The 26932-nt window shown below is 36.8% G+C and overlaps 1 protein-coding gene and 1 pseudogene across 16 annotated transcripts in view; one reads left to right on the plus strand and one right to left on the minus strand.

The window, feature by feature from the left end:
* LOC105484451 (RAB GTPase activating protein 1 like) overlaps positions 1-26932 on the plus strand; it is a 796528-nt gene that overhangs the window by 175752 nt on the left and 593844 nt on the right. The gene's annotated exons all lie outside the window — the stretch shown is intronic.
* Positions 25723-26550, minus strand: LOC139357057 (UAP56-interacting factor pseudogene; annotated as a pseudogene).

Genomic DNA, 26932 nt, shown 5'->3' on the forward strand with positions numbered 1-26932 from the left:
TAATACATTTTCTTTGGATTAGTGCTTCAAAATAAATGGTTCTTATAAAACTTTTTACATGGATAGTATAATAACGTTTTAGTGTATTTCTAGTAGAAAATATCTTCAAAAAATTAAAGTTTTTTTTTTTTGCATTTTGAAACAGTCTTAGTGCAAAACTCAAATTTCATAGATTGACTTTGTTCTTAACAGAAAATCTGTATGAAAGGAAATTTGTGAAGTAGCAAGAGAAAAAGAGAAGCGTGGTGAAGCTAGTATTTCCTTATATAGATGTGACAGCAGGCACCGAGTTTTCTCATTTGGTCATTTAAGTGAGCCTAAACAAGTTGTCAGTATTCAAGGCTATAACTGTACAGTTGGGTATTTTGGCAAGCCCTAAATGTGTAATTCAGGCTATCGTAAGTGGACAATCTAATAAAGTACATCTTAAGATCATAAGAATTTTTTTTATATTGCTTATAAGTTAGTTGAGGAAGAATTAGTCTTCGGTGTTGTTAATACCTTTGAAGGCAATTTTAGCTAATTTTTTTTTTTTTTTTTTGGAGATGGAGTCTCACTCTGTTACCCAGGCTGGAGTACAGTGGTATGATCTCAGCTCACTGCAACTTCTGCCTCCCAGGTTCAATTGATTCTCCTGCCTCGGCCTCCCAAGTAGTTGGGATTACAGACGTGCACCACCATGCCTGGCTAATTTTTGTATTTTTAGTAGAGATGGGGTTTTGCCATGTTGGCTATGCTGATCTCGTACTCCTGACCTCAAGTGATCCACCCACCTTGGCCTCCCAAAGTGCTGGGATTATAGGTGTGAGCCACCACGCCCTTGAATGTAAAAATATCATATGAAGTTTAAGTTTTAACTTTATAGTAAATATGAGTTGTGACTATGACTTTTTGTATTGTATGCTTTTAGAAAAGAGTTAATAAAGTTTATTTTTAAATGCTTCTATTTGGTTATTAAATTTTTATAGGTTTAGTTTTTCTTCGTGATCTTTTATTCCCTTTTCTTTTGGTGTTTGCACACTAATGTCAAATTTAGTTCATTTAGTACTTTGTAGATATACCATGTACATGATACGAAACAATATTAATGTGAAGAGACATTGCCACGAATTAAGTGAATATGTTTCTCTTTATTTCTAATTTGTTTAAAACTCTTTGTTTCAGAAGTTAAGGAATTAGTTCTGAATTAGCCAGTGCCCCACAGAATGTTATACTTAGTTTTTCCTTTTCTTTTTTTCTTCAAATTTTAAGTTCTGGGGTACCTGTGCACATGGTTTGCTGAAAAGATCAGTCTATCACCTAGATATTAAGCCCAGTATCCATTAACTATTCTTCCTGATGCTCCCCCTTCTCCACTCCCCAGACAGGCCCCAGTGTGTGTTGTTCCATGTGTCCATGTATTCTCATTGTTCAGCTTCCGCTTATGAGAATATGCAGTGTTCGCTTTTCTGTTCCTGCATTACTTTGCTGAGGATAATGACTTCCAGCGCCATCCATGTTCCTACAAAGGACATGATCTCATTCCTTTTTATGGCTGCATAGTATTCCATGGTGTATATATACCACATTTTTTTTATTTAGTCTATCTTGATGGGCATTTGGGTTGATTTCATGTCTTTGCTATTGTGAATAGTGGTACAATGAACATACAGTGCATGTCTCTTTATAATAGAATGATTTATATTCCTTTGGGTATATACCCAGTAATGGGATTCCTGGGTCGATGGTATTTCTGCTTCTAGATCTTTCAGGAATTGCCACATTGTCTTCCACAATGGTTGAAAGAATTTCTCAACAGTGTAAAAGCGTTCCTTTTTCTTCGTGACCTTGCCAGCATCTGTTGTTTCTTGACTTTTAAATAATCACCATTCGGAGTGGTGTGAGATGGTATCTCATTGTGGTTTTGATTTGCATTCCTCTAATGATCAGTGATGTTGATTTTTTTTCATGTTAGTTGGCTGCGTGAATGTCTTCTTTTGAGAAGTGTCTGTTCATGTCCTTTGCCACTTTTTAATGGGGTTTTGTTCTTGTAAATTTCTTTTAAGTTCCTGGTGGACTCTGGATATTAGATTGTTGTCAGATGGATAGATAGTTCTTTCTTAATTCATGTTATTTTCATGTGATGATAAGGTGTATACAGCTGTCCATCATTTTTTCTAACTTCAGTGTGATAAGTGCCTCACTTCTCAACTCCCCAAATTCTGAATGCCAACTAATATGATGCTTCTTTGCCATGCTTCATGTTACAAAATGTTGCTTGAAAGATGAAGATTAAAATTAATTTATAACTTACCTTAGAGATATTGGCACCATGCTGGTTGTATGATTTCTTTTCAACACTTCTGTAAATGTTGTAGAATAGGATGAAATTGGATAGGAGAGAATATTAGAAGTAGGAGGGAAGTTCAATTTAACAACTTGGATGAAAACTTGACCACTTATGTATTTTATTGACATTGTTCAGAGTACATGTTGTACACAGATGTTTTATTTAAAATCCCTGAAGTTTGAACTGAAATGGAATTTTTCATGTCCATTAAAATCCCTTTTTTCTACTTAATGTAATTCATAGAATAATTGGGAATTGGGTGAAAATCTTTGATTTCTAAAGTTTTAAGCTAATACAAAATTTCCTTCTTTGTTTTTCAAGGCAGATAATTATCTTATGACCTGAAGATTTGTTTTGCTTAATGAAATATGTTTCAAAAGGAGAGAAATCTTACATATCTACATGCAAAATAGTCGTATTCTAAAAAAAGTTATACACTGATACTTATCTGAGGGTTGGAAGGCTTAATTTAAGTATCTTTGTTGATAAGTACAGCCAGCCTTTAAATGATGAATAACTGAACTCTGTACTTGAAGGGTCAGTGGAGCTGGCTAAATGTTATGTAGTTTTTCATACAAATTTGACTTAATTTTTAAAATCTTTCAATTTATGTGTAAGTATATTTTCTTAGGTTGTTCAGTAAAGTGTGTGTTTTAAAAGACTGTCTAGATGCAGCATTCTAAAAGAGGGAGGTAAGAATGTTTATTCATTATGGCTACAGTCTAATATGTTTAATATGTTATTAATAACATTTTAAATGGTAGCTTAATAAAGAGAGGGGATTGGTCAGAAACAGGATAGAGTTCTTATTGCTGTTGAGTAATGATAAACTAAATGTAACAGAAAATCCCCAAGTGGATTTTCTCTGAGATAAACTGATAATATAATAGCATTTTCTATTTTTCCCTAGTAAGTATTGTTGATGTTTATCATTTCATTTTTCCCAAGCCCATGAATTAGCTAACGTGATTCTCTGAACTAATCTTAGTTTTTGACTGAGAATATCATGTACTTAACCAAATCTTTGAGATATTTAAATAAATTAACAAAACTATAAAAATCATCTCTGTAAAACTAGTCACAGATTTATGATTTGGGAAAGTAAGCAGCTTTGTATTACTTAGAAAACAAGTAAAAATATGTAGAATTTCTGTTCTTTTTCTTTTTTATTGTTTTAAAATTTAAATCAATATCAGTGTGTAGATGGGTAGATAAAAATTTAAATCAACAGATGTAAAATGAACCATTCCTCTTCCCTACCCACCAATTCTAATTCTCAAAAGATTTTTTTTTTCCTTTGAGGTGGAGTCTTGCTCTGTCGCCCAGGCTGGAGTGCAGTGGTGCTCTCTTGGCTCACTGCAACCTCCGCCTCCCGGGTTCAAGTGATTCTCCTGCCTCAGCCTTCGAGTAGCTGGGACTACAGGCATGCGCCATCACGCCCAGCTAATTTTTGTAGTTTTAATAGAGAGGGGGTTTCACCATGTTGGCCAGGATGGTCTTGATCTCTTGACCTCAGGTGATCCGCCTGCCTCGGCCTCCCAAAGTGCTGGGATTATAGGCATGAGCAACCGCGCCCAGCCAGAAATTTTTTTTAACAGTTTATATATTGTTTTCCAAGAGTAATATTCTTTATATCCTGCTTAGCAACTTGTTTTTCATCTCAAACAATGTTATGAACACTACATTAAATGATTTCTCACTCTTTTTAATTGCATGGTATTCTGTGGTGTGGATGTAGCATAATTTTGTTTTTCCATTTCTCTTTTGAGGATTCTATAATCAGTTTCCCTTTTTATTTCCTGCTATTACAAATATACAAATAGTATGTACTCTGAAACACAAACAAATATCTGGAATTGAAATTGTTTGGAGATCTGTTTTTTTATAGGTACTACCAAATTTCTGTCCAGAAAGATTGCAAATATATGCCCTTTCCTCTTGTGTATCCGAGTACCCTTTGTCTCATAAATTTACCAACAGTAGATATTATGTCTTTTCAATTTTTACCACTCTGATTCACAATAAATATCTCATTTTGTTTACATTTCCCTGATTACAAGTGAGGCTTAGCAAGTTTTATATGTTTATTGGGCTAATACGTTTGATTTTTTAGGTAGACTATATGCTGTAAAACCCCACTAAGAACTGCTCTTTCTGTCAGAGATTTAATTTGACAATACCTGTAGTCAAATTTTAAAAATCTGATTGGGTTTATTAGTCTGCCTCCATATTATTCTAAAGGAAAGTCAGAAAAGTAGGGGAAGAACCATGAAAAATTATTCCTTCTTTCCCTTCAAAAGGAGTGGGTGCTCCTTTTGGATTTTTATCTGTTAAGCAGTCTATATTGTTTGGGCTCTCAGTACATTATAGATTTACAGATCAAAACTACTAGGAAAACCAGAAATAATCCATCCTGTGTGAGGGGAGGGGATTTGTGCCTTCCCCTAGAAAGGCATCTTTCTCTTAGATGTTTATTGAGTGTCTTCTCTGCCAGCACTGTGGCTGCTGGCCATTTAGTCCTGTTTCATCCCTGACTGACACCAGCTTTACTTGGTGTGGTGGCAGTAAATCAAATCAAAATGTCGTGCCATTAGAGTAAGACATCTTAATCATGTTTCAACTGACCTAACAAATTTAAATGTTCTGGAGGATGATCTCTGGTGAGAGCTGGAGATCTTACAGTTTGTCAGGAATGTTAAGGTATAAAGGGTGTCTAAAAGCGTATAGTACTTGAAACTTATTTTTGTGGTGATCTCTGGAGAATGCTTTCTGTAATGATAGTAACAACAATAAGCGTTAGCTTTTATTGAGCATTTACACATGCCTGGGATTACTGTCAGCATTTTACATCTGTTCTCCATAGTGTGAGGAAATACTTTCTGGCCTTTGGACTTTTACTCTCATAAGTAGTTGTAGAAGGTCTGCAGCTACACAAAGCCTATTTCTTTAGGAACCTTGTGTCTAGCGGTGCTTGCATAGCCATTTTACTCTCTTTTGCTGCCTATTTAGTGATTAGGATTCAGACTAAAAAATGATTCAGTGATTACCTTGGTGTGATCATTCACACATCATGGTGATAGTGATACACCTGCATATTTTCAGTGAATCTTTGAATTTGAAGAGTTAGAGTCATCTACTGCTTCCCCTTTTCTGAAACAGAATCCCCATAATACCTTGTGAGTGCACTGGCCACTGTGGAAACAGACTGAGTGACTGATTCACAATGGAATTAATTACACTTTCTAGTTAATAATAAGGAAAATATGTGTGAAACACTTGGTAATTATCCACTTACCAGAAGCTTTTTAACTTGATGTGATCCGTTTTGTCCATTTTTGCTTTGGTTGCCTGTGCTTGTGGGGGAATTGCTCAATACATTGTTGCCCAGACCAGTGTCCTCGAGAGTTTCCCCAGTGTTTTCTTGTAGTAGCTTCATAGGTTTTGGTCTTAGATTTAAGTCTTTAATCCATTTTGATTTGATTTTTGTATATGGTGAGAGGGGCCTAGTTTCATCCCTCTGCATATGGATATTCAATTTTCCTAGCAATAACATTTATTGAAGAGACTGTCCTTTCTTCAATGTAGGTTCTTAGCACCTTTGTCAAAATGAGTTCAGTGTAGATGTATGGATTTATTTCTGTGTCCTCTCTTCTGTTCCATTGGTCTGTGTGTCTTTTATTTAATGCCAACCCCATGCTGCTTTGGTTACTATAGCTCTTTAGTATAATTTGAAGTCAGGTAATGTGATTCTTCCAGTTTTGTTCTTTTTGCTCAGGATGGCCATGGCTAGTCTGAGTCTTTTGTGATTCCATATAAATTTTAGGATTGTTTTTTCTATTTCTGTGAAGTATGTCATTGGTATTTTGAAAGGGATTATATTGAATCTGTAGAGTGCTTTGGGTAGTATGGACATTTTAACAATATTGATTTTTCCAGTGCATGAACATGGAATATCTTTTTATTTTTCGGGGTCCTCTTTGATTTCTTTCATCAGTATTTTATAGTTTTCATTATAGAGGTCTTTTGCTTATTTGGTTAAGTTAATTCATAGGTATTTAGTTATTTTTTAGATTGTTTGCTCTTGACTTATAGAAATGCTACTGATTTTTTATGTTGATTTTGGATTCTGCATTTTACTGGATTTATCAATTCAAATAGTTTTTTGGTAGAGTCTTTAGTTTTTCCAAATATAAGATCATATCATCTCCAAAGAAGTGTAATTGGCTTCTTCCTTTTCAATTTGAGTGCCCTTTATACCTTTCTGTTGTCTGATTGCTCTGGCTAGGACTTTCAGTACTATGTTGAATAACTGTGGTGAAGTTGGGCATCCTTGTTGTGTTCCATTATCTTAGAGGAAAGACTTTCAGTTTTCACCCATTCACAATGATACTAGCTGTGGGTCTTTTGTATATGGATTTTATTGTGTTGAGATATGTTGCTTCTGTATCCAATTTTTTTTTTTGAGGGGTTTTATCATGAAGGGATTTTGAAGTTTATCAAAAATTTTTAAACATCAGTTGAAATGCTCATATGGTCTTTGTCCTTCATTCTGTTGATAATGATGTATCACATTGATTGATTTGTGTATGTTGAATTATCCTTTTATCTCAGGGATAAATCCCAGTTGGTCATGATGAATGATCTTTTTAATGTGTTATCGAGTTTGGTTTGCCTAGCATTTTGTTGAGGATTTTTGTGTAATTGTTCAACAGGGATATTGGGCTGTAATTTTCTTTTTTAAATGTGTTTTTGGTTTTGGCATCAGGGCAATACTGGCCTTGTAGAATGAGTTTGGAAGTATTCCCTTCTCCTCCTTTTTTTGGAATAGTTTCAATAGGATTGATATTAGTTCTTCTTTAAATGTTGGGTAAAGTTCAGTGATGAAGCCATCAGATCCTGGACTTTTCTTTGCTGAGAGATTTTTTATTACGACTTTGATCTCATTACTTCTTATTGGTCTATTCAGGTTTTGGATTTCTTCATAGTTCTATCTTGGTAGGTTGTCTGTGTCTGGGAATTTATCCATTTATTTTAAGTTTTACAATGTATTGGCACGTAGCTGCTCATAGAAGTCTTTAATAATCCTTCAAATATCTGCAGTATTGGTGTAATGTCTTTTTATCTCTGATTTCATTTATTTGGATCTTCTCTTTTTTTTCCTAATCTGGATAAAGTTTTGTCAATTTTGTTTATCTTTTAAAAAAAACTTGTCATTTTGTTGATTGGTGTGATATTTATTATTTCTTTTTCTCTGCTAATTTTAGGTTTGGTTTGTTCTTGCTTTTCTAGTTCTTTAAGTTGTATTGTTACGTTGTTTGATGTTTTTCTACTTTTTTGATGTAGGTGCTTATAGCTATAAACTTTCCTTTTAGTACTGCATTTGCTGTATCCCATAGGTTTTAGTATGTTGTGTTTTCATTTTTATTTGTTCCAAGAAATTTTAAAATTTCCTTCTTAATTTCTTCATTGACTCACTGGTCATTCAGGAGCATGTTGTCTAATTTCCATGTGTTTGTATAGTTCCCCAAGTTCCTCTTGTTATTGATTTCTAGTTTTATTCAGTTGTGGTCAGAGAAGACACTTGATATAATTTCAGTTTTTAAAAAAAATTTAATAATTTTTTTTGGCCTAACTGATGACCTATCCTTGTGAATGATCCATGAGCTGAGGAGAAGAATTTGTATATCCTGTAGCCATTGGATGAAATGTTCTACAAATGTCTGTTAGGTCTATTTGGACTATGGTGCAGATTAAGTTCCATGTTTCTTTGTTTACTTTCTGTGTGGATGATCTGTTCATTGCTGAAAGTAGAGTGTTGAAGTCTCTAGCTATTATATTGGGGCTGATCTTTTTCTTTAGTTCTAATATTTGCTTTATATATCTGGGTGCTCCGATATTGGGTGCATATATATTTACAATCATTATATTCCATTGCTGAATTGACTGCTTTATTATTACATAGTGACCCCTCTTTGTGTGTGTGTGTGTGTGTGTGTGTGTGTGTGTGTGTGTGTGTGTGTTTTTCTTTGAGACGGAGTCTTGCTCTGTTGCCCAGGCTGGAGTTCAGTGGTGTGATCTTGGCTCACTGCAAGCTCCACCTCCCAGGTTCATGCAATTCTCCTGTCTCTGCCTCCTGAGTAGCTGGGACTACAGACACCTGCCTCCATGCCCAGCTAATTTTTTGGTATTTTTTAGTAGGGACAGAGTTTCACTGTGTTAGCCAGGATGGTCTTGATCTTCTGACCTTGTGATCCGCCCACCTTGGCCTCCCAAAGTGCTGGGATTACAGGTTGTGAGCCATACAATTTTTCTCTTGAAACCTGTTTTGTCTAATTATAGCTTCTCCTGTTCTTTGCAGCTTCCATTTGCATGGAATATCTTTTCCATCCCTTTATTTTCAGTCTGTTGTGTGTCTTTACAGGTGACGTTTGTTTCTCGTAGGCAACAGATCGTTGGGTCTTATTTTTTAAATCCATTTAGCCACTCTGTGTGTTTTTATTGGAGAGTTTAGTCCATTTACATTCTGAATTATTATTGATAAATAAGGACTTACTCTTGCCATTTTGTTATTTGTTTTCTTGTTGCTTTGTTGTATTCTCTTCCTATCTTCCTTTCTGTGAAGGTTGTTTTTTTTTTTTTTTTTTTTTTTTTTGGTGATGTGCTTTGATTTTTTGCTTTTTATTTTTTGTGATCTTTTGTATGTTTTTTGACTTGAGGTTACCCTGAAACTTGTAAATAACATCTTATAACCCACTATTTTAAACTGATGACAGCTTAACACTGATTGCAACAACAAACATACTATTAGATTGGTGCAAAAGTAATCACAGTTTTTGCCATTACTTTCAATAGCAAAAACTGATTACTTTTGCACTAACCTAGTAACAAACAAGCAAAAAGAAAACTAATAAAAAATCCACACTTTACCTTCATTTGCCCCTCTTTTAAACTTTTTGTTGTTTCTATTTATACCTTATTATCTTAGGTCTAAGTCTTGAAAAGTTGTAGTTATTTTTTAACAGGTTCTTTTCATCTTTCTACCCAAAATATGAGTAGTTCACTAGTTTAAAAAGCACAATTATAGTGTTGTCATTTTCTGTGTTTGTGTACTTACTATTACCAGTGAGTTTTGTATCCTCAGATAATTTCTTATTGTTCATTAATGTCCTTTTCCTTCAGGTTGAAGAACTCCCTTTAGCATTTCTTGTAGGACAGGTCTGGTGTTGACAAAATCTCTCAGTTTTTGTTGATTTGTGCAAGACTTTATTTCTGCTTCATGTTGGAAGGCTATTTTCACTGAATATACTATTCTAAGATTTTTTTTTTTTTTTTTTACCTTCAGCACCTTAAAATGTCATGGCACTCTCCTGGCCTGTAAGGTTTCCACAGAGAAGTCTACTGCCATACATATTGCAGCTCCATTGTATTTGTTTCTTTGCTCCTGCTGCATTTAGGATCTTTTCTTTATTCTTGACCTTTGGGTATTAGATTGACCTCTGGGTATTATACAGTCTCGACCTTTGCGTGTTACAAAACAACCTTAATGTTGTCTTCTTTGGGTTAAATCTGCTTGGTGTTCTGTAACCTTTTTGTACTTGAATATTGATATCTTTCTCTAGGTTTGGGAAGTTCTTGGTGGGTTTTTTTTTTTTTTTTTTTTTGAGATGGAGTCTTGCTCTGTCGCCCAGGCTGAAGTGCAGTGGCATGATCTCGGCTCACTGCAGGCTCCACCTCCTGGGTTCATGCCATTCTCCTGCCTCAGCCTCCCGAGTAGCTGGGACTACAGGTGCCCGCCACCATGCCCGGCTAATTTTTTTGTTTTTGTTTTTTCAGTAGTTACGGGGTTTCACCGTGTTACCCAGGATGGTCTCGATCTCCTGACCTCGTGATCCGCCCGCCTCGGCCTCCCAAAGTGCTGGAATTACAGGCGTGAGCCACCACGCCTGGCTGGGAAGTTCTGTGTTATTATCCCTTTGAATACACATTCTGCAACTGATCTCTCTCTCTCTCTGCCTCCTCTTTAAGGATAATTATTCTTAAATTTGCCCTCTTGAAGCTATTTTCTAGACTTTGTAGTTACGGTGCATTCTTTTTTGTTCTTTCTTTCTTTTATCTCTTCTAATTGTGTGTTTTCAAATAGCCTGTCTTCAAGGTGACTAATTCTTTCTCCTGCTTGATCAGTTCTGGTGTTGAAAGACTATGCTTCATTCTTCAGTATGTCAGTTGAATTTTTCAGCTCCAGAATTTTTGCTTGATTTTAAAAAAATCATTTCAGTCTCTGTTAAATTTATATGATAACGATTCTGAATTCTTTCTCTGTTATCTTGAATTTCTTTGAACTTTCTCAGAGCAGCTATTTTGAATTCTCTGTTTGAAAGGTCACATATCTCTGTTACTTTTGGATTGATCACTAGTGCTTCATTTAGTTCATTTGGGATTTGATGATTTCCTGGATGATCTTAATGCTTATGGATGTTTGTTGGGTGTCTGAGCATTGAAAAATTAGGTATTTATTGTAGTCTTCAAGTTTGGATTTATTTGTACCAGTTCTTCCTGGGAAGGCTTTCCACGTATTCAATGAATTGAGTGTTGTGAGTTAAGTCTTTGGTCACTGCAGGTATATCTGCATAAGAGGGCACCTCAAGCCATCTAATGATCCTTGCAGCATTTTAGAGGTACCTCTTTGGTGGTCTTGGGTAAGATCCAGGAAAATTCTCTGCTTTAGTAGGCAGAGAGACTCTTGTTCTCTTCCCTTACTCTTCTCCAAAGAGAGTCTCTGTCTGTGTACTGAGCTACCTGGTGTTTGGGGAGGGGTGACACAACCATTTCTGTGGCCACCACCTTTGGGACTGTCCTTTATCAGACCTGAAGCCAGCATTGTACAAGGTCTTGTCCATGGCCTGTGGCTCTATTGCCTGGCTACTGCTGATGTTTATTTTAGACCCAAGTGCTCTTCATTTAGCAGGTGATGAATCCTACCACGAGTGGATTCCCTTTTCCCTTTTGACCTAGAGTGTGTTGCGAAATGTTATCTGAGAGTGACGGCCTGGAATGGGGGCTTCAGGACTCTGCTTGGTGCTTTATTTTACTATTGCTCAGCTGGCATTTAAGTTCCAGGACAAAGTCCTCTTTACTCTCTCCTCTTATTTCCTCAAATTGGAAGGAGTATCCACCAAAGCTGCAAGCTGCGCTGCCTAGAATTACAGGAATGGTGACATAAGCACTCCCTTGGCTGCCCTACCTAGTGTCTGTCTACGTCACATGCACCTCATGTTCCCTTGCTCCAAGCCCAGCACGGCACCAGGACTTTCCAGGAATTACAGTCCTTGTGGCCTAGAGTGCTTTTCAAGTTTATTTAGGAGCCCAGAGTGCTTTAGCCTGTGGTGGTGGGGCTACCTGGAACTCACTGACTACTGGGATTCCCTCTTGCTAGGGCTGGTCTAAATGCTCCCTCCTTCGGCATGGGCTGAATTTTGTCCTGTGTTACTCTCCGCCGTGATAGGGCAGCAGTGAGTTCCAATGCAAAGTTTTACAATCACTGTGCTCTGTCTCCCCCAAGTACACGGATCCTGTCTCTGAAACACACAGGCACCGTCCAGGGATGAGGGAGTGATGGTGTAGGAATTCAAGACTGTCTTTTTTCCTCACTCCAGTGCCTCTTTCCTTGATAGCTACTCTGTCTTTACCATGTCTGGTATTCGAATTTGCTCAGTGACTCAGTTTGGTTCTTTTCAGTGGTACAAATAGACTTTAGGAGGGGATTATACAAAAATCTGAATGCAGATATGAACCTGGTCTCATTGTTACTTCCTTGACTATCTGATTTCATGTTGTTGTTTTGGCTAGTATTGTGGACTTTTCTCTTTTATTATTGCTTTGTATTTTCCCTTTTAGAATTCCACGCTTGATTGAAGACAGTGATCTGCCCAGTTAGAGATGGGCTCTAACATCTAACATCTAACATCTAACAGATGTTAGCAAGCTTCCTTTTCATCCATTAGTTAAGTTTGAGCTATCTTGATGGGTTCTTTCTTTTCTTCCACCACTTTGCTTCTTTCTTTTAATTCAATTTAATTTTTATTAATTAATTTTTACCTTGCAGCTCCAGCTCAAAGGAAGCTTTGCTTCTATTACCTCCAACACTTGCTTAATTTTTTTATTGTAATTGATTGGCTGCCTTATAAAAAGCCTTTCTTTGAATATATGTTTAAAACTAATCCTTTCTGTAGCTATTTATGTATCCTTTCCTATCACCTGCAGAGTGCTTCTCTCCTTTGCTACCTCTCAATTTACTTTGAAAAAAGAGTCATAGATAATAAATTCAAGTAGACATTCCTCAGTTATTGAATGATAACCACATGCTACCCTGTGATTAAGAAAGCATTTTCCTTAATATTGTTAACTGTTCTTCAGATAAGATGTGTTGACTGCCCTAGGTCTCGAGTATTTTTGACGGGCTTCAATGATTAATGATATGTTTTTATTAATCACTTATGCTTAGCAGCTGCAGGGATTTTTAATTAAACACTTGTTACTAGATTCAGAATGACAGTGATGATGCTCAAGTTGGGAAAGAAATCATTTGAGTTGTAGTCTTTTCTACCTTGAATCTTCTCTCTATAATAAAGCACCCTGCTTTTGACAGTGGGAAATGTTATAATATTTAAGAAATTAAAGATGATTTGTGTTAGCTTTAATGGCTTACATTTGTATGTCAGCTTTTCTATAGAACAAGTATAGTATTCTGATTCTGTCATTTGAGAAACGAGAGATTATATTGCATTTAAGATCATACACGTGGTTTTAGTCTTTCACAGTCCAAAATGACCTAATTTACATGGTGGTAATGAAAATAGATCACTTTTATATTATTCTAGTTAGACAAGTATGATTATTACCTTTTCTGATCTGTGCTGCTTCCTACAGGCTTGCATGATTAATAAGATTTTGGGTTTTTTTCCCTTGTTGTGGTTAGAGGAAAGTTTATAGAACCTATTGTTGCCTATATTATTTTAAGCAAGGATTTATTTACTAAAAACAGTAAAATTAAGAGAAAAATCTCTGAAGACCCTCAATTACATTTTATTTGTGTTCTACTTGGTAGCTTTTAAAGTAATTCTCTGGTTAAAAAAAGAAAAGAAAAAAATGAGATTTTGTGTATTTTTGCCCCAATTTTGTGATTTATTTTTAACTTTATTTGAAAACAAAAAAGAATTGTGTGTATAGCTATTTCTTTTATAATGTCAATTAATACTGATTCTGAAAATTTCCTTTTATTATTAGGATGAAAAGCATTGCTAATAGAAACACAATTTTTTTTTCAAAGCCGGGAGTGACCAAAATTAAGAGAAACAGCCCTGAAATTATTTTGATTGAAGTATCATACATATTTATTTTGTTTGATCTAAAAATTTACATCTATTGTATCTTATTTTGGTGTTGCACAGTTAGCTACTGATCTCTACATGTTAAAAATCAGTGGATAATAAGAGATAAAACAAACTGGGAATGTGTTTTTAGTTACCTTTGAAGTGACAGACATAAAGCAGAAGACTCAATAACAATAATATTAATTCAAAGAATGATAGCTAACACTTGGGTACTACTGTGTGTCAGGTATTATGTTTAGCACTTCATATATATTTTCATTTAATTTTTACAACACTATGTGATTGAGACTATTATTTCCATTCAACACATGTTTAGATTGAAGTGGTAGTCCTACTGTATGGGTCTGATGACATCTTGTATACTCTGTGTAGTACTGCTTTTTGAAGGAAAACAGTAAACCGCAATAGATGAGGAAAACGTTCATGAAAAGGAGTTGAAGTTAGGCATATTAAAGGAGACTTCACCAAATTCTACTCCCTAAGTTAAGCATAGTCTCTCAGAGATCTCTTCTAATGTTAAAATTTATAGAGGAAGTTGGGACTGCTAGGTATGAATTTTCTTAACTTCCTTTCTTAACATCTTCATAGTTTCCCAAAGTCCCAGTCAAAAGATAAAGTGCCCTCCTGATCAGTCACGTCCCCAAATCTGGGCACTTTCATATTTTTAAGGAATGTACACAGTTCCTCGTCTTTGTCTCTCTATTGTTTTTCCTTACCCTAAGCATGTGAATATATTCTAAAAATAAAGCACTAACAAAAAAATTCTTTATTTCACATTCCAGTGTCATGTGCTAAAAGCTACTATATAACAACAAATAAGATACAGTCCCAGCACTCAAAGAGCCTGGATTCTAGGAAAGAGAAAATACATGTAAACATGAATATTGTAGATATTAAACACACGAGTAAATAAAACCAAACATGTTTTCATGAAAGTTTTATATGTATTATAGTAGAAGTCTACATAGCAAAAAGGAAGGACTGGCCAGTTTTCCAGGAAATGGGAGTTGATAAAGGGAGCATAAGGCTTGCATTGACTGTGCAGTTCTCTTTAGCTATATTAAACCTGTCTCTCATCTTTCTTTATTTCCTGAGTTGGGTAAAGAAGAGTATACATTTAATATCTCCACTTTCCTCTCATATATTCCTCAAACCTGTGCCAGTAGGCATTCATGTTTGTTAAAGGTAATGGCTTGTGATAGCTTACACTTACAGAGCTCTTGCCCTTTGCCAGGCACCCTAATAACATGTTTCACATATAGTAACTTGCTTATTTCTTACAACTACTTTCTAAGATGAGTACTGTTATTAGATACAGACAGCTGAAGCACAGAGAGGTTAAATACCTTGACCCGTATCACAACTAATAAATGTTGGAACTGGGCTTCAAATCTAGGCCATTTGACTTCGGGACCTATGCGTTATGAATGACTTGTGAACAAAATTCTCTAAGAAGGAATTTGGGGAAAAGAGACTTTTTTCCCAGTCAACAGTTTGCAAACCAGGGAAACATAGCCGTCAGTGTAAAATGAAGAATGCATTTCAGAGAACAAAGAGAAGGTTTGGATTTTATAGAAAAATACGCTTCCTAAATTCCCAATCAGGTCCATTTATGCAAATGAAAGATTTAAATTCATGTAGTTCCCAATAGTTGGCACAGTGGAGTTCTGATTCGTTGATACGGCTGAGCCCTGATTGGCTGGGGCAGGTGAGTCCTGATTGGTTGCTTTCCAAGCCCTAAACCAGAGATCTCTGTCAGATGTTTCTTTCAAATGCCTGGCGGGTGGTGTAGGGTTTTTGGTTATTTATCTTGGCACAGACATCAGGAACTGGTTTGGCTTGATTGTAGAAAGGGAGGGCCTGTGACACTTTTACATCTTTCTGAGAACACAGAGTACATGACTGCTCCCTCACCCAGGATGGCCGCCTGGTTCTGTCTTAAGTTTGAGCATCTCAATTAGCCACAGAGAGTCCGTTTTGTCTGTTGGATAGGGTATACTTTTAACAGACTGAATGAACCTAGTTACCTTTTACCCATGTCTGCACACAAATGCCTATATGCTAAAGTTCATTTATTTCCAAGGCATACATTTTTCCTAGTTTTAATGGATTTTCCATTGTCCTCTCCCTTCACTCATTGAGGAAATTTTGAATACTCTTATGGCCAAGTACTAATCTAGCACTGCAAATATAGAAATAAAAGTGGCCACTACTATCACAAAACTCATAGTATGGGAGAAAATGTGGAGGAAAATGGATAATTATAATATGACGTGCTAAGTGTTATGATGGTATAGGCCTAAAGGGGGCAATATTTAACCCAGCCAGAAGAGGGTAACCCCTAACCTGAATTATGATGGAAAAGTAGGATTTGGCTAAGCTTCTTTCTATTATTTGTCCTCCCTATTTTTTTGTATGTGTAATGGGATACAGTTGCTTTTTCAAAACCTTCAATTACCCCTTTACATATCTGCACTGTTGCATTGTTCCTTCTGTTTTCTTCTTCGTCATGTTCTACTTGTAAGCCTTCTCAGTGTGTCTTTTACTGTACTTTGGTCTCCAGTGTCTTTTTCATTCTTATTTCCTTTTTAGCTTATTCATCCTATCTAGAAACTTGTCTTATCTACTACAGTAGGAAATTTAATTTACTTTTCTTCAGCTCCTTTATTCCTCTCTGGCAGGCTGCCAAAGTGTTTAAAACACTCATGATTATTGGTTTCTTCAGAGAGGAAGATAGATCTGGGTCATATGCTTGATGTGACTGGGATATTCATTTCATTTTTGTTCTTTCTGGGCATCAAGGGTATTTTACCCCTTGAAGTCTCTCAATTAAATCTTCCCCCAATTTACTGTTTCTTGGGCATGTTCCTTTAATGTGCCTAGCTTTTCTGTTTTTGGCACAAGTGCCCAACATTTACTGCATATTGGCACTTGGCACACAGACTGATATCTGCTGAATGCCAGATACAGCCTCCTCTACAAAACATGGTGGGAAAAATTATAAGGGAAGGTAGTATTTGACTCTGGATTCAAACACAGGTTGAATTCTAACCTTTTATCATTTGTTAGCAGGATAACCTTAGGCAAGTTACTTAACCTCTCTCTGCCTCGATTTTCTCGTTTTTAAAATGGGCAAACTAATAGTGACTACCTCATTAGGTTTTTAGAGGATTAAATGGGTTAATGCCTTTAAAATTTAGAGCAGTGAATGGAATATAGATAAAAAAGGAAGACATTTAATAAGAGCCTGGGGTTCCTAGCCTCCCTGGCCAAGAACTGTTTTTCCATCCAACTCTTTGGCCCCTGATTTGCTGTTGCCTCTCCCTTACTTGTTCATCAGGGATCTGGTTTTACTTCAAATTGTGCTCATTATCTTTTATTTTCCTATGATTCTTCTCTGATAATCTAGGTTTTTATAGTTCTAATATCCTTTTGTAGTGGAAAATAATTTGGGAGCTTGTCAGGAAGACAGTAATTGTTGTTAACAGTGAGATTTTATAGCTCATTGTTGGAGTTTATAATAATAGGTTTTTGTTTCATATAGCAATAGGAATTGTTCAAAAGTTAAATTTTTTTTTGCCATCCTTATCATTATGCATACTTATAAGAGATTAGAATATTTCAGAAATATAAAACTCAGAAATAAACAAAGTATTCCCTAAATATTTCGTGCTTGCTATGTGGTAAGATACTGTTGGAGGTACTGAAACATAATTGCTAGTAATAGTTTGGCATAATTTCTTACAGTTTTTCAAAAAGATCTGTATAGTCATAAAAGTTACATTATTTATGAAAATAAGAATGATAATGTTTTGTTTTGTTTTGCAGGAAAAGTCAACACTAATAATATGCTCTAGAGAAACTATCGCTTGCTTAGGTGTTTTTAACATTATAGTAAACTAATATGCCAAGCTTCAAAATGACCAAACATACAACTTGTAGCTGTGGTATTTTGGTGTATTTGGCATTATACCGTAATTTACAGTATATAACATCTGATGACTTTTAGCAGTATCTTGGTACAACAGACTAACTCCTTCCATCCTATCAGAGGTGGAGAGAGGAACTCTTTTCTCCCCATAAACTCTTGATTTTTAATTAATTAATTAATTAGTTTTTCTAGTTTTCATCTCCTGTCTTAATATTGGACTTTGATATTTACCTTTTTTATTCATTTTGTTTATTTTTTAAAAAAAATTTTGTGGATGGCCGGGCATGGTGGCTCACACCTGTAATCCCAGCACTTTGGGAGGCCAAGGCAGGCAGATCACAAAGTCAGGAGATCGAGACCATCCCAGCTAACACAGAAATATGCTGTCTCTACTAAAAAAATATGAAAAATAAGCTGGGCGTGGTGGTGGGTGCCTGTAGTACCAGCTACTCTGGAGGCTGAGGCAGGAAAATGGCATGAACCCGGGAGGTGGAGCTTGCATTGAACTGAGATCGCACCAGTGCACTCCAGCCTGGGCAACAGAGGGAGACTCTGTCTCAAAAAAAAGATTGTGGATATGTAGTAGCTGTATATAGTTATGTGATACATGAGCTGTTTTGGTACAGCCTTGTGTAGAATAATAATGACATCATGGAAAATTGTGTATCTATCCTCTGAAACGTCCTTTGTGTTAAAACAATCCTAGTATACTCTTTTAGTTATTTTAAAATGTACAATTATTATTGATTATAGTCTCCCTATTGTATTATTAACTACTAATTTTATTCATTATTTCTTTCTTTCTTTCTTTCTTTTTTTTTTTTGACACAGAGTTTCGTTCTTGTTGCCCAGGCTGGAGTGCAGTGGTGCGATCTCGGCTCACTGCAACCTCTGCCTCCAAGGTTCAAGTGATCCTCCTGCCTCAGCCTCTTGAGTAGCTGGGATTACAGGCATGCGCCACCACGCCTGACTAATTTTGTATTTTTAGTAGAGACAGGGTTTCTCCATGTTGGTCAGGCTGTTCTCGAACTCCTGACCTCAGGTGATCCGCCCACCTCAGCCTCCCAAAGTGCTAGGATTACAGGCGTGAGCCACCATGCCTGGCCTCTATTCATTATTTCTAACCTTATTTTTTTAACCCATTAATTATCCCTACCTCCACCCTATCCCCCTACTATCTTTCCCATCTTTTGGTAACCATCCTTCTATTCTCTATCTCCCTGAGTTCAGTTGTTTAAATTTTTAACTCCTCTAGATAAGTGAGTACATTTGATGTTTGTCTTTCTGTTCCTGGCTTATTCACTTAACAAAATGACCTCCAGATCCAATCATGTTGTTGCAAATGATAGACTCTCATTCTTTTCTGTGACTGAATAGTATTCTGTTGTGTACATATACCACCTTAGGTTGCTTCCAAATCTTGGCGGTTGTGAATGGTGCTGCAATAAACATGGGAGTGCAGATATCTCTTTAATATACTCATTTCCTTTCTTGTGGGTGTATACCTAGCAGTGGGATTGCTGGATCATATGGTAGCTCTATTTTTGGTTTTTTGAGGAAACTCCAAACGGTTCTCTGTAGTGGCTGTACTAATTTACATTCCCACCAACAGTGTACAAAAATTCCCCTTTCTGCACATCCTCACCAATATTTGCTATTGCATGACTTTTGGATATAAGCTATTTTAACTGGGGTGAGATGATAGCTCATTGTAGTTTTGATTTGCATTTTCCTGACGATCAATGATGTTGAGCACCTTTTCATATGCCTCTTTGCCATCTGTATGTCTTTTGAGAACTGTCTATTCAAATCTTTTGTCCATTTTTAAATTGGATTTTTAAATTCTTTTCTATAGAGTTGTTTTAGCTCCTTATATATTCTGGTTATTAATCCATTGTCAGATGGGTAGTTTGCAAATATTTTCTCCCATTCTGTGGGTTGTCTCTTCACTATGTTGATTGTATCCTTTGCTGTGCAGAAACTTTTTAACTTGATATGATCTCATTTGTTCATGTTTGCTTTGGTTGCCTGTGCTTGTGGGATATTACTTAAGAAATTTTTGCCCAGACTGATGTTCTCGAGAGTTTCCCCAATGTTTTCTTGTAGTAGCTTTCTAGGTTTAGGTCTTAGATTTAAGTCTTTAATCTATTTTGATTTGGTTTTTGTATATGACAAGAGTTAGGGACCTAGTTTCATCCCTCTGCCTATGGATATTCAGTTTTCCTGGCACCATTTATTGAAGAGACTATCCTTTCTCGAGTGTATATTCTTGGCATCTTTGTCAAAAGAGAGTTCACTGTAGATGCATGGACTTAGTTTCTGTGTTTTCTCTTCTATTCCATTGGTCTCTATGTCTTTTTTCATGCCAGTCCCATGCTGTTTTGGTTACTGTAGCTCTGTGGTATAATTTGAAGTCAGTAATGTGATTGCTCCAGTTTTGTTCTTTTTGCTCAGAATAACTTCGACTATTCTGAGTCTATTGTGATTTCATATAAATTTTAGGATGTTTTTTCTATTTCTGTGAAGAATGTCATTGGTATTTTGATACGGATTACATTAAATCTGTAGATTGCTTTGGGTAGTCTGGACATTTAAATAATATTGATTCTTCCAATCCATGAACATGGAATATCTTTGCATTTTTTTGGTGTCCTCTTCAGTTTTTTCATCAGCATTTTATAGTTTTTATTATGGAGATCTTTTACTTCTTTGGTTAAGTTAATTTATAGGTATTTAATTTTATTTGTAGCTATTGTAAATGGGATTACGTTTTTGATTTCCTTTTTGAATTGTTCACTGTTGGCATATAGAAATGCTAGTGATTTTTGTATGTATATTTTGTATCCTGAAACTTCATTGAATTTATCAGTTCTAGTGGTTTTGTTAGTGGAGAATTAAGTTTTTTCCAAATATAAGATGGTATCATCTGCAAGCAAGTTTCATGTGACTTCTTCCTTTTCAGTATGATGCCCTTTATTTCTACCTTTTAAAAAATACTTTTAAGTTCTGTGGTACATATGCAGATTGTTACATAGATAAATGTGTGTCATAGGGGTTTGTTGTACAGATTATTTAATCATCCAGGTATTAAGCCTAGTACCCATTAATTACTTTTCCTGATCCTCTGCCTTCTCTCACCCTCAACCATCCGATAGGCCCCAGTGTGTATTGTTCCCCTCTATGTGCCCATGTGTTCTCATCATTCAGCTCCCACTTATAAGTGAGAACATGCACTATTCAGTTTTCTGTTCCTGTGTTAGTTTGCTAAGGATGATGGTTTCCAGCTCCATCCATGTCCCTGCAAAGGACATGATCTCATTTTTTTTATGGCTATGTAGCATTCCATTGTGTATATGTGCCAAATTTTCTTTACCCAGTCTATCATTGATGGACATTTAGGTTGATTTCATGTCTTTACTATTGTGAATAGTTTTGCAGTGAACATACGTGTGCATGTGTCTTTATAATAGAACAATTTATATTTCTTTGGGTATACCCAGTAATGGGATTGCTGGACTAAATTGTATTTCTGTCTTTAGGTCTTTGAGGAATCGCCACACTGTCTTCCACAAAGGCAGAACTAACTTATACTCCACCAACAGTGTATAAGCATTTCTTTTTCTCTACAGCCTCTCCAGCATGTGTTATTTTTGACTTTTTAGTAATAGCCATTCTGACTGGTATGAAATGGTATCTCATTGTGGTTTTGATTTGCTTTTCTCTAATGATCAGTGTTGTTGAGGTCTTTTCATTGATTGTTGGCCCCATGTATGTCTTTTTTTGGGAGATGTTTGTTCATGTCCTTTGCCCACTTTTTAATGGGGTTGTTTTTCTCTTGTAAATTTGTTTAAGTTCCTTATAGATGCTAGATATTAGGCTTTTGTCAGATGCATAAATTGCAAAAATGGTCTCTCATTCTGTAGGTTGTCTGTTTACTCTGTTGATAGTGTTTTGTTGTTATTGTTCTCTTTTCTGTGCCAGAAGCTCTTTAGTTAAATTAGATACCATATGTCAAGTTTTGCTTTTGTTGCAGTTGCTTTTGGCATCTTCATCATAAAATCTTTGTGCCAATGTCTCAAATGGTATTGCTGAGGTTGTCTTTAAGGATTTTTATAGTTTTGGGTTTTACATTTAAGTCTTTAATCTATCTTGAGTTGATTTTTGTGCATGGTGTAAGGAAGGGGTCCAGTATTCATCTCCTGCATATGGCTAGCCAGTTATCCCAGTGCCATTTATTGAATAGGGAATCATTTCCTCATTGCTTGTTTTTGTCAGGTTTGTTGCAGATAGTTGTAGATGTGCGGTCTTATTTCTGGGTTCCCTATTCTCTTCCATTGTTCTATATGTCTGTTCTTATATCAGTGTCATGCTGTTTTGGTTACCATAGCCCTGTAGTATAGTTTGAAGTCATATAGCATGATGTCTCCAGCTTTGTTTCTTTTTGCTTAGGATTGCCTTGGCTATTCAATCTTCTTTGGGGTTCCGTATGAATTTTAAAATTTTTTTTCTAGTTCTCTGAAGAATGTCAATGGTAGTTTGATGGAAATAGCCTTGAATGTGTAAATTGCACTGGGCAGTTTGACCATTTTCACAATACTTCTTCCTGTATATGAGCATGGAATGTTTTTCATTTGTTTTTGCTCATCTCTGATTTCTTTTTTTTTTTTTTTTTTTTTTTTGAGTCTCGCTGTGTCACCCAGGCTGGAGTGCAGTGGCGCGATCTCGGCTCACTGCAAGCTCCGCCTCCCGTGTTTACGCCATTCTCCTGCCTCAGCCTCCGAGTAGCTGGGACTACAGGCGCCCGCCACCACGCCCAGCTAGTTTTTTGTATTTTTAGTAGAGACGGGGTTTCACCATGTTAGCCAGGATGGTCTCGATCTCCTGACCTCGTGATCCACCCGCCTCGGCCTCCCAAAGTGCTGGGATTACAGGCTTGAGTGACCGCGCCCGGCCATCTCTGATTTCTTTTAGCAGTGGTTTGTAGTTCTGCTTGAAGAGATCTTTCACATCCCTAATTAGCTGTATTCCTAGGTTGAATGTCCTTTATTTCTTTCTCTTGTGTGACTGCTTTAGCTAGAACTTTCAGTACTTTGTTGGATAACAGTGGTGACAGTGGGCATCCTTGTCTTGTTCTAGATCTTAGAGGAAAGACTTTCAGTTTTTCCCCATTCAGTATGATACTAACTGTGGGTCTGTCATATTTGACCTTTATTATATGGAAGTATGTTTCTTCTATCCCCATTTTTGAGGGTTTTTGTAATGAAGGAATGATGACGTTTACAGAGTGGTTTTTCAGCGTTAATTGAAATGATCATATGGTTTTTGTACTTCATTCTGTTGATATGATGGATCACATTGATTTATTTGCATATGTTGAAACATTCTTACATCCCAGGGATAAATCCCACTTGGTCATGATGAATGATCCTTTTAATGTATTGTCGAACTCATGTTTGCTTGTATTTTGTTGCCAACTTTTGGATCAGTGTACATCACTGATATTGGCCTATAGTTTTCCATTTTTGGTATGTCTTTGGTTTTGGTATCAGGGTAATACTGGCCTCCTAGAGTAAGTTTGGAAGTATTCCCTCTTCCTCTATCTTTCAGAACAGTTTGAGTAGGATTGGAATTAGTTCTTTAAATATTTGGTAGAGTTCAGCAGTGAAGCCATCAAGTCTCAAGTTATTCTTTACTTAGAGGCTTTATTAGGACTTCGATCTTGTTACATATTATTGTTCTGTTCAGCTTTTGGATTTCTTCATGGTTTAATCTTGGTAGGTTGTATGCGTCTAGGAATTTATTCATTTCTTCTAGATTTTACCATTTATTGGCATATGGTTGCTCATAGTAGCCACAAATGATCCTTTGAATTTCTGCAGTATCCATTGTAATGTCTTTTTTATCTCCAATTTTATTTTGGATTGTGCTGGGTCACCCCTGAAACCAGCATGTCTCAGAGCCCAAGGTCAATGGTATACTTGTGGGTATGAGTGCTGGTTGTTCAGGGCCCAAGGGTTCTTTAGTTAGCAGATGATAAATCCTTCCAGGACTGGGTTCTTCCCTCAAGGCAGTGGGATCCTTTATGGCCCAGGGTGTGTCTAGAAATGTTGTCTAGGAGCTGGGTACTGGAATTGAGGCCTCATGACTCTGCCGTTACCTTATTCTACTGTGAGTAACTTGGTGTCCAAGATGCAAGACAGAGTTCTCTTTACTCTTTGCTCTCCTCTCCTTAAGCAGAAAGTAGGAGACACTTTCTTGCTGGGAGCTTCACTGCCTGGGGTTGGGGAAGTGATGACATAAGCACTCCCTTTGCCATGCCAGTTGGTGTCTCTCTGGGTCACATGCCACCCTATTTCACTAGCTCTAAGCCACGCCTAGTGCTAGGAGTTGCCTAGGAATTGCAGTCTTTGTGTCCTAGATGCCTTTCAAGTTTACCTAGGATCCCAGAGCATTTCAGTTTGCAGTGTTGAGGCTTGCTGAGCAAGTTCCATCTGTTTCGATGGGTGTTTCCCTGCTGGCTAGGGCTGGGCCAAATGCTCCCTCTGTGTGTGGGCGCTAGCTGAACCTAGGATGGCTCTATCCTCCACTGTGACAGGGCAGCACTGAATTCAATGTGAAGTCCCCCAGTTGCTGTGTTCTTTATCCCCAAAGTACACAAATTGCCTTTCTGCACCACAGGCGGCTGCTGAGGGATATGGGTGGGTTGGTATCAGCAACTCAGGACTGTCTCTCCATTCTTCCTCATTGCCTCTTTTGGTAATACAAAGTTAAAACCATGCACTGTGATTGCTCACCTGATGTTTGCTTCTTACGACAGTGTTTTTCTGTGTGCAGATGGTTGTTTAAATTTGGTATTCCAGGGGGTGTGGGAGTGTGATTCGTGTAGGCTTCTATTCTGCAATCTTACTCTGCCCTCTGAACTTTAATTTATACCATACAATAAATCAGAGTGAAAGGTAAACAACAAGGTTACAATGTAACTCTATTATAAATTTTGAATTTTTTTTGGTGACAAATACCAGTATATTTTTGTCTTTGGAGCTATAAATTACTTAATTTAGCAAGCTCTAAAGCTTATACATTTTAACTTCTCAAGTAAGAAGTCTGGCACTTTATGGCTATAAATTTTACTATCAAAATATCCAGGGTAGTGAATTCATTTTAATAATTATAATTCTTCTAAACATCATTTGAAGAATTATTTGTGGACACTAGACTCAAGACTATATATACTAAATCCAAACAGTATGCCTAGGACCTCAGTTTTGAGTTTTTCATCTCAGTTATCTGTCCTTCAACTTACTACTTCCTCTTACACTTTCATTTACTAAACACATTTTCAGATTTTTAAATTGGACCTTCTCCTCCAAGGCCCTATCGGACAACTTTGTAAATATGCATTTACAGCCTTTAAACACCATCATTTTAAACTGAGACTAATTCCTGCAACCACATTCCTTGTTAAAATTTCAGCACTAGGCCGGGCGTGGTGGCTCACGCCTGTAATCCCAGCACTTTGGGAGGCCGAGGTGGGCAGATCATTTGAGGTCAGGAGTTTGGGGCCCACCTGGCCAAAATGGTGAAACCTTATCTCTACTAAAAATATAAAAAAAATTAGCCAGGTGTGGTGGCGGGCCCCTGTGGTCCCAGCTACTTTGGAGGCCGAGACAGGAGAATCGCTTGAACCCAGAAGGTTGCAGTGAGCCAAGATGGTGCCGCTGCACTCTAGCCTGGGTGATAGAGCCAGACTTCGTCTCCAAAAAAAAAAAAAAATAAATAAAGCTCAGCACTAACAATATCCCTCTGTCATTTTCTTCTGCTCAAGGAACAAAAGAAGTCAAACAGATAATGGGTTCTGCCTGAGCCATTTGTGAAGTCTAAGAACAGATATGTATACTCCCTGTTATTCTTCCAGGGCATTATTTTATCCTTTTTTTTAAACCTTGAAAAATAAGTGTTACTTACCCTTATAAATATTTTGAAGTAAAGTTTCTGAATTTCCGTGAAGAACTCTTCTAGTAATTCAGCTTTTCAAACACAGTCGTTACTCAATAGTCCCTGTAACATGGGATTTATTCCACAGTTAAAAAGTGACTTCCCCCTTTGTTACATGTGAGAGTGGCTCTTTGTTTTCTCAGGATCCCAAACTGCTCATTCAAAACTATCTCTGTCTGTTTTCCAACACTATTTATGTCAGATTGTAGGGAAACACCCACGGGAACTTTTCTTTATATTCTTTTGCTGCTGTTTTTTAAAGAATGAAGGTACAGCAGTGTGAATTAATCATGGTTTCTCAGTTGCTGGGCATTGTACTGCTCCAGGGTTGTCAGTAGATACAGTCAGATTCCTGCGTTTCTGATAGAAGTCTGGCGTTGACTAGTTCTCTTTGCTACTACATCATCTAGCAGTTGCTCCGTGTTCAACTGGGCCTGAACCTTCTTCAGGCCTCTTCCGAAAAGAAAAGTTACCTGTGAAGTGTCTTTCTGATGGCTTAATTTATTTCTTCTCCTGGTAAAATTGGCTGTAATGTTATTTTTTCTGTTTAGCTGGTTAGGTCTCTTGAGACCTGCCACTGATTTCCTACATACTTCATTTTGTTTCAGAAGGCTTGCCTTTCTTTTTAACACTGGAAAGTAGTGTTTTGTATTCTTGTCAGTTAGACATGGACAATTCATAGGACTAATTCCTTTTCCAATTCCAGATGATTTCCTAACTGCAAGGCCAATGATTATCCATGAGGATGTCTCTTTCTAGGCATTACTCTTCCTCTACAGCTTAGACTGGTTTTACCAACACCAGAATTCTGTTGGAGTACCCATTGTATTCTCATCCTAAATTGCTGGAGTCTTCTGTTTAGTTTTGGAAAAGTCTGCTTTTTCCTTGCTTTCAATTCGGTTTGATGACACCATCCAAAGACATGTCAATTTTGTCAAGGTTTTTGTTGCTGCGGGCTTTCAGCAGCTGTGACAAGGTCACCATGGCTTCTGCCAATTGGGTACCAAACTGGTTTATAGCTTGAAACGTGGTGCTAAAACAGTCAGTGGGGAAGGCCAGAGTTGGAGACCTGCCACCTCTCATGCATGCACGCAAGCAGACTACTGGGCAGCATCCTTGTCCTCCCACCTGTGGTTGCCAGCATAGACCAATTTATCCCATTCATTTAAATTACTTGATAGTGTTCTCTGGAATACTCTTGAATATACCATAATTTAGCTAGTAAAACATATTGATGGATTGCTGATAGTTCAGTTTCTTACTATTACAAGCAGTGACACACTAAAA

The sequence above is a fragment of the Macaca nemestrina genome, chromosome 1 (genome assembly GCF_043159975.1).
Source record: "Macaca nemestrina isolate mMacNem1 chromosome 1, mMacNem.hap1, whole genome shotgun sequence".
Lineage (NCBI taxonomy): Eukaryota > Metazoa > Chordata > Mammalia > Primates > Cercopithecidae > Macaca > Macaca nemestrina.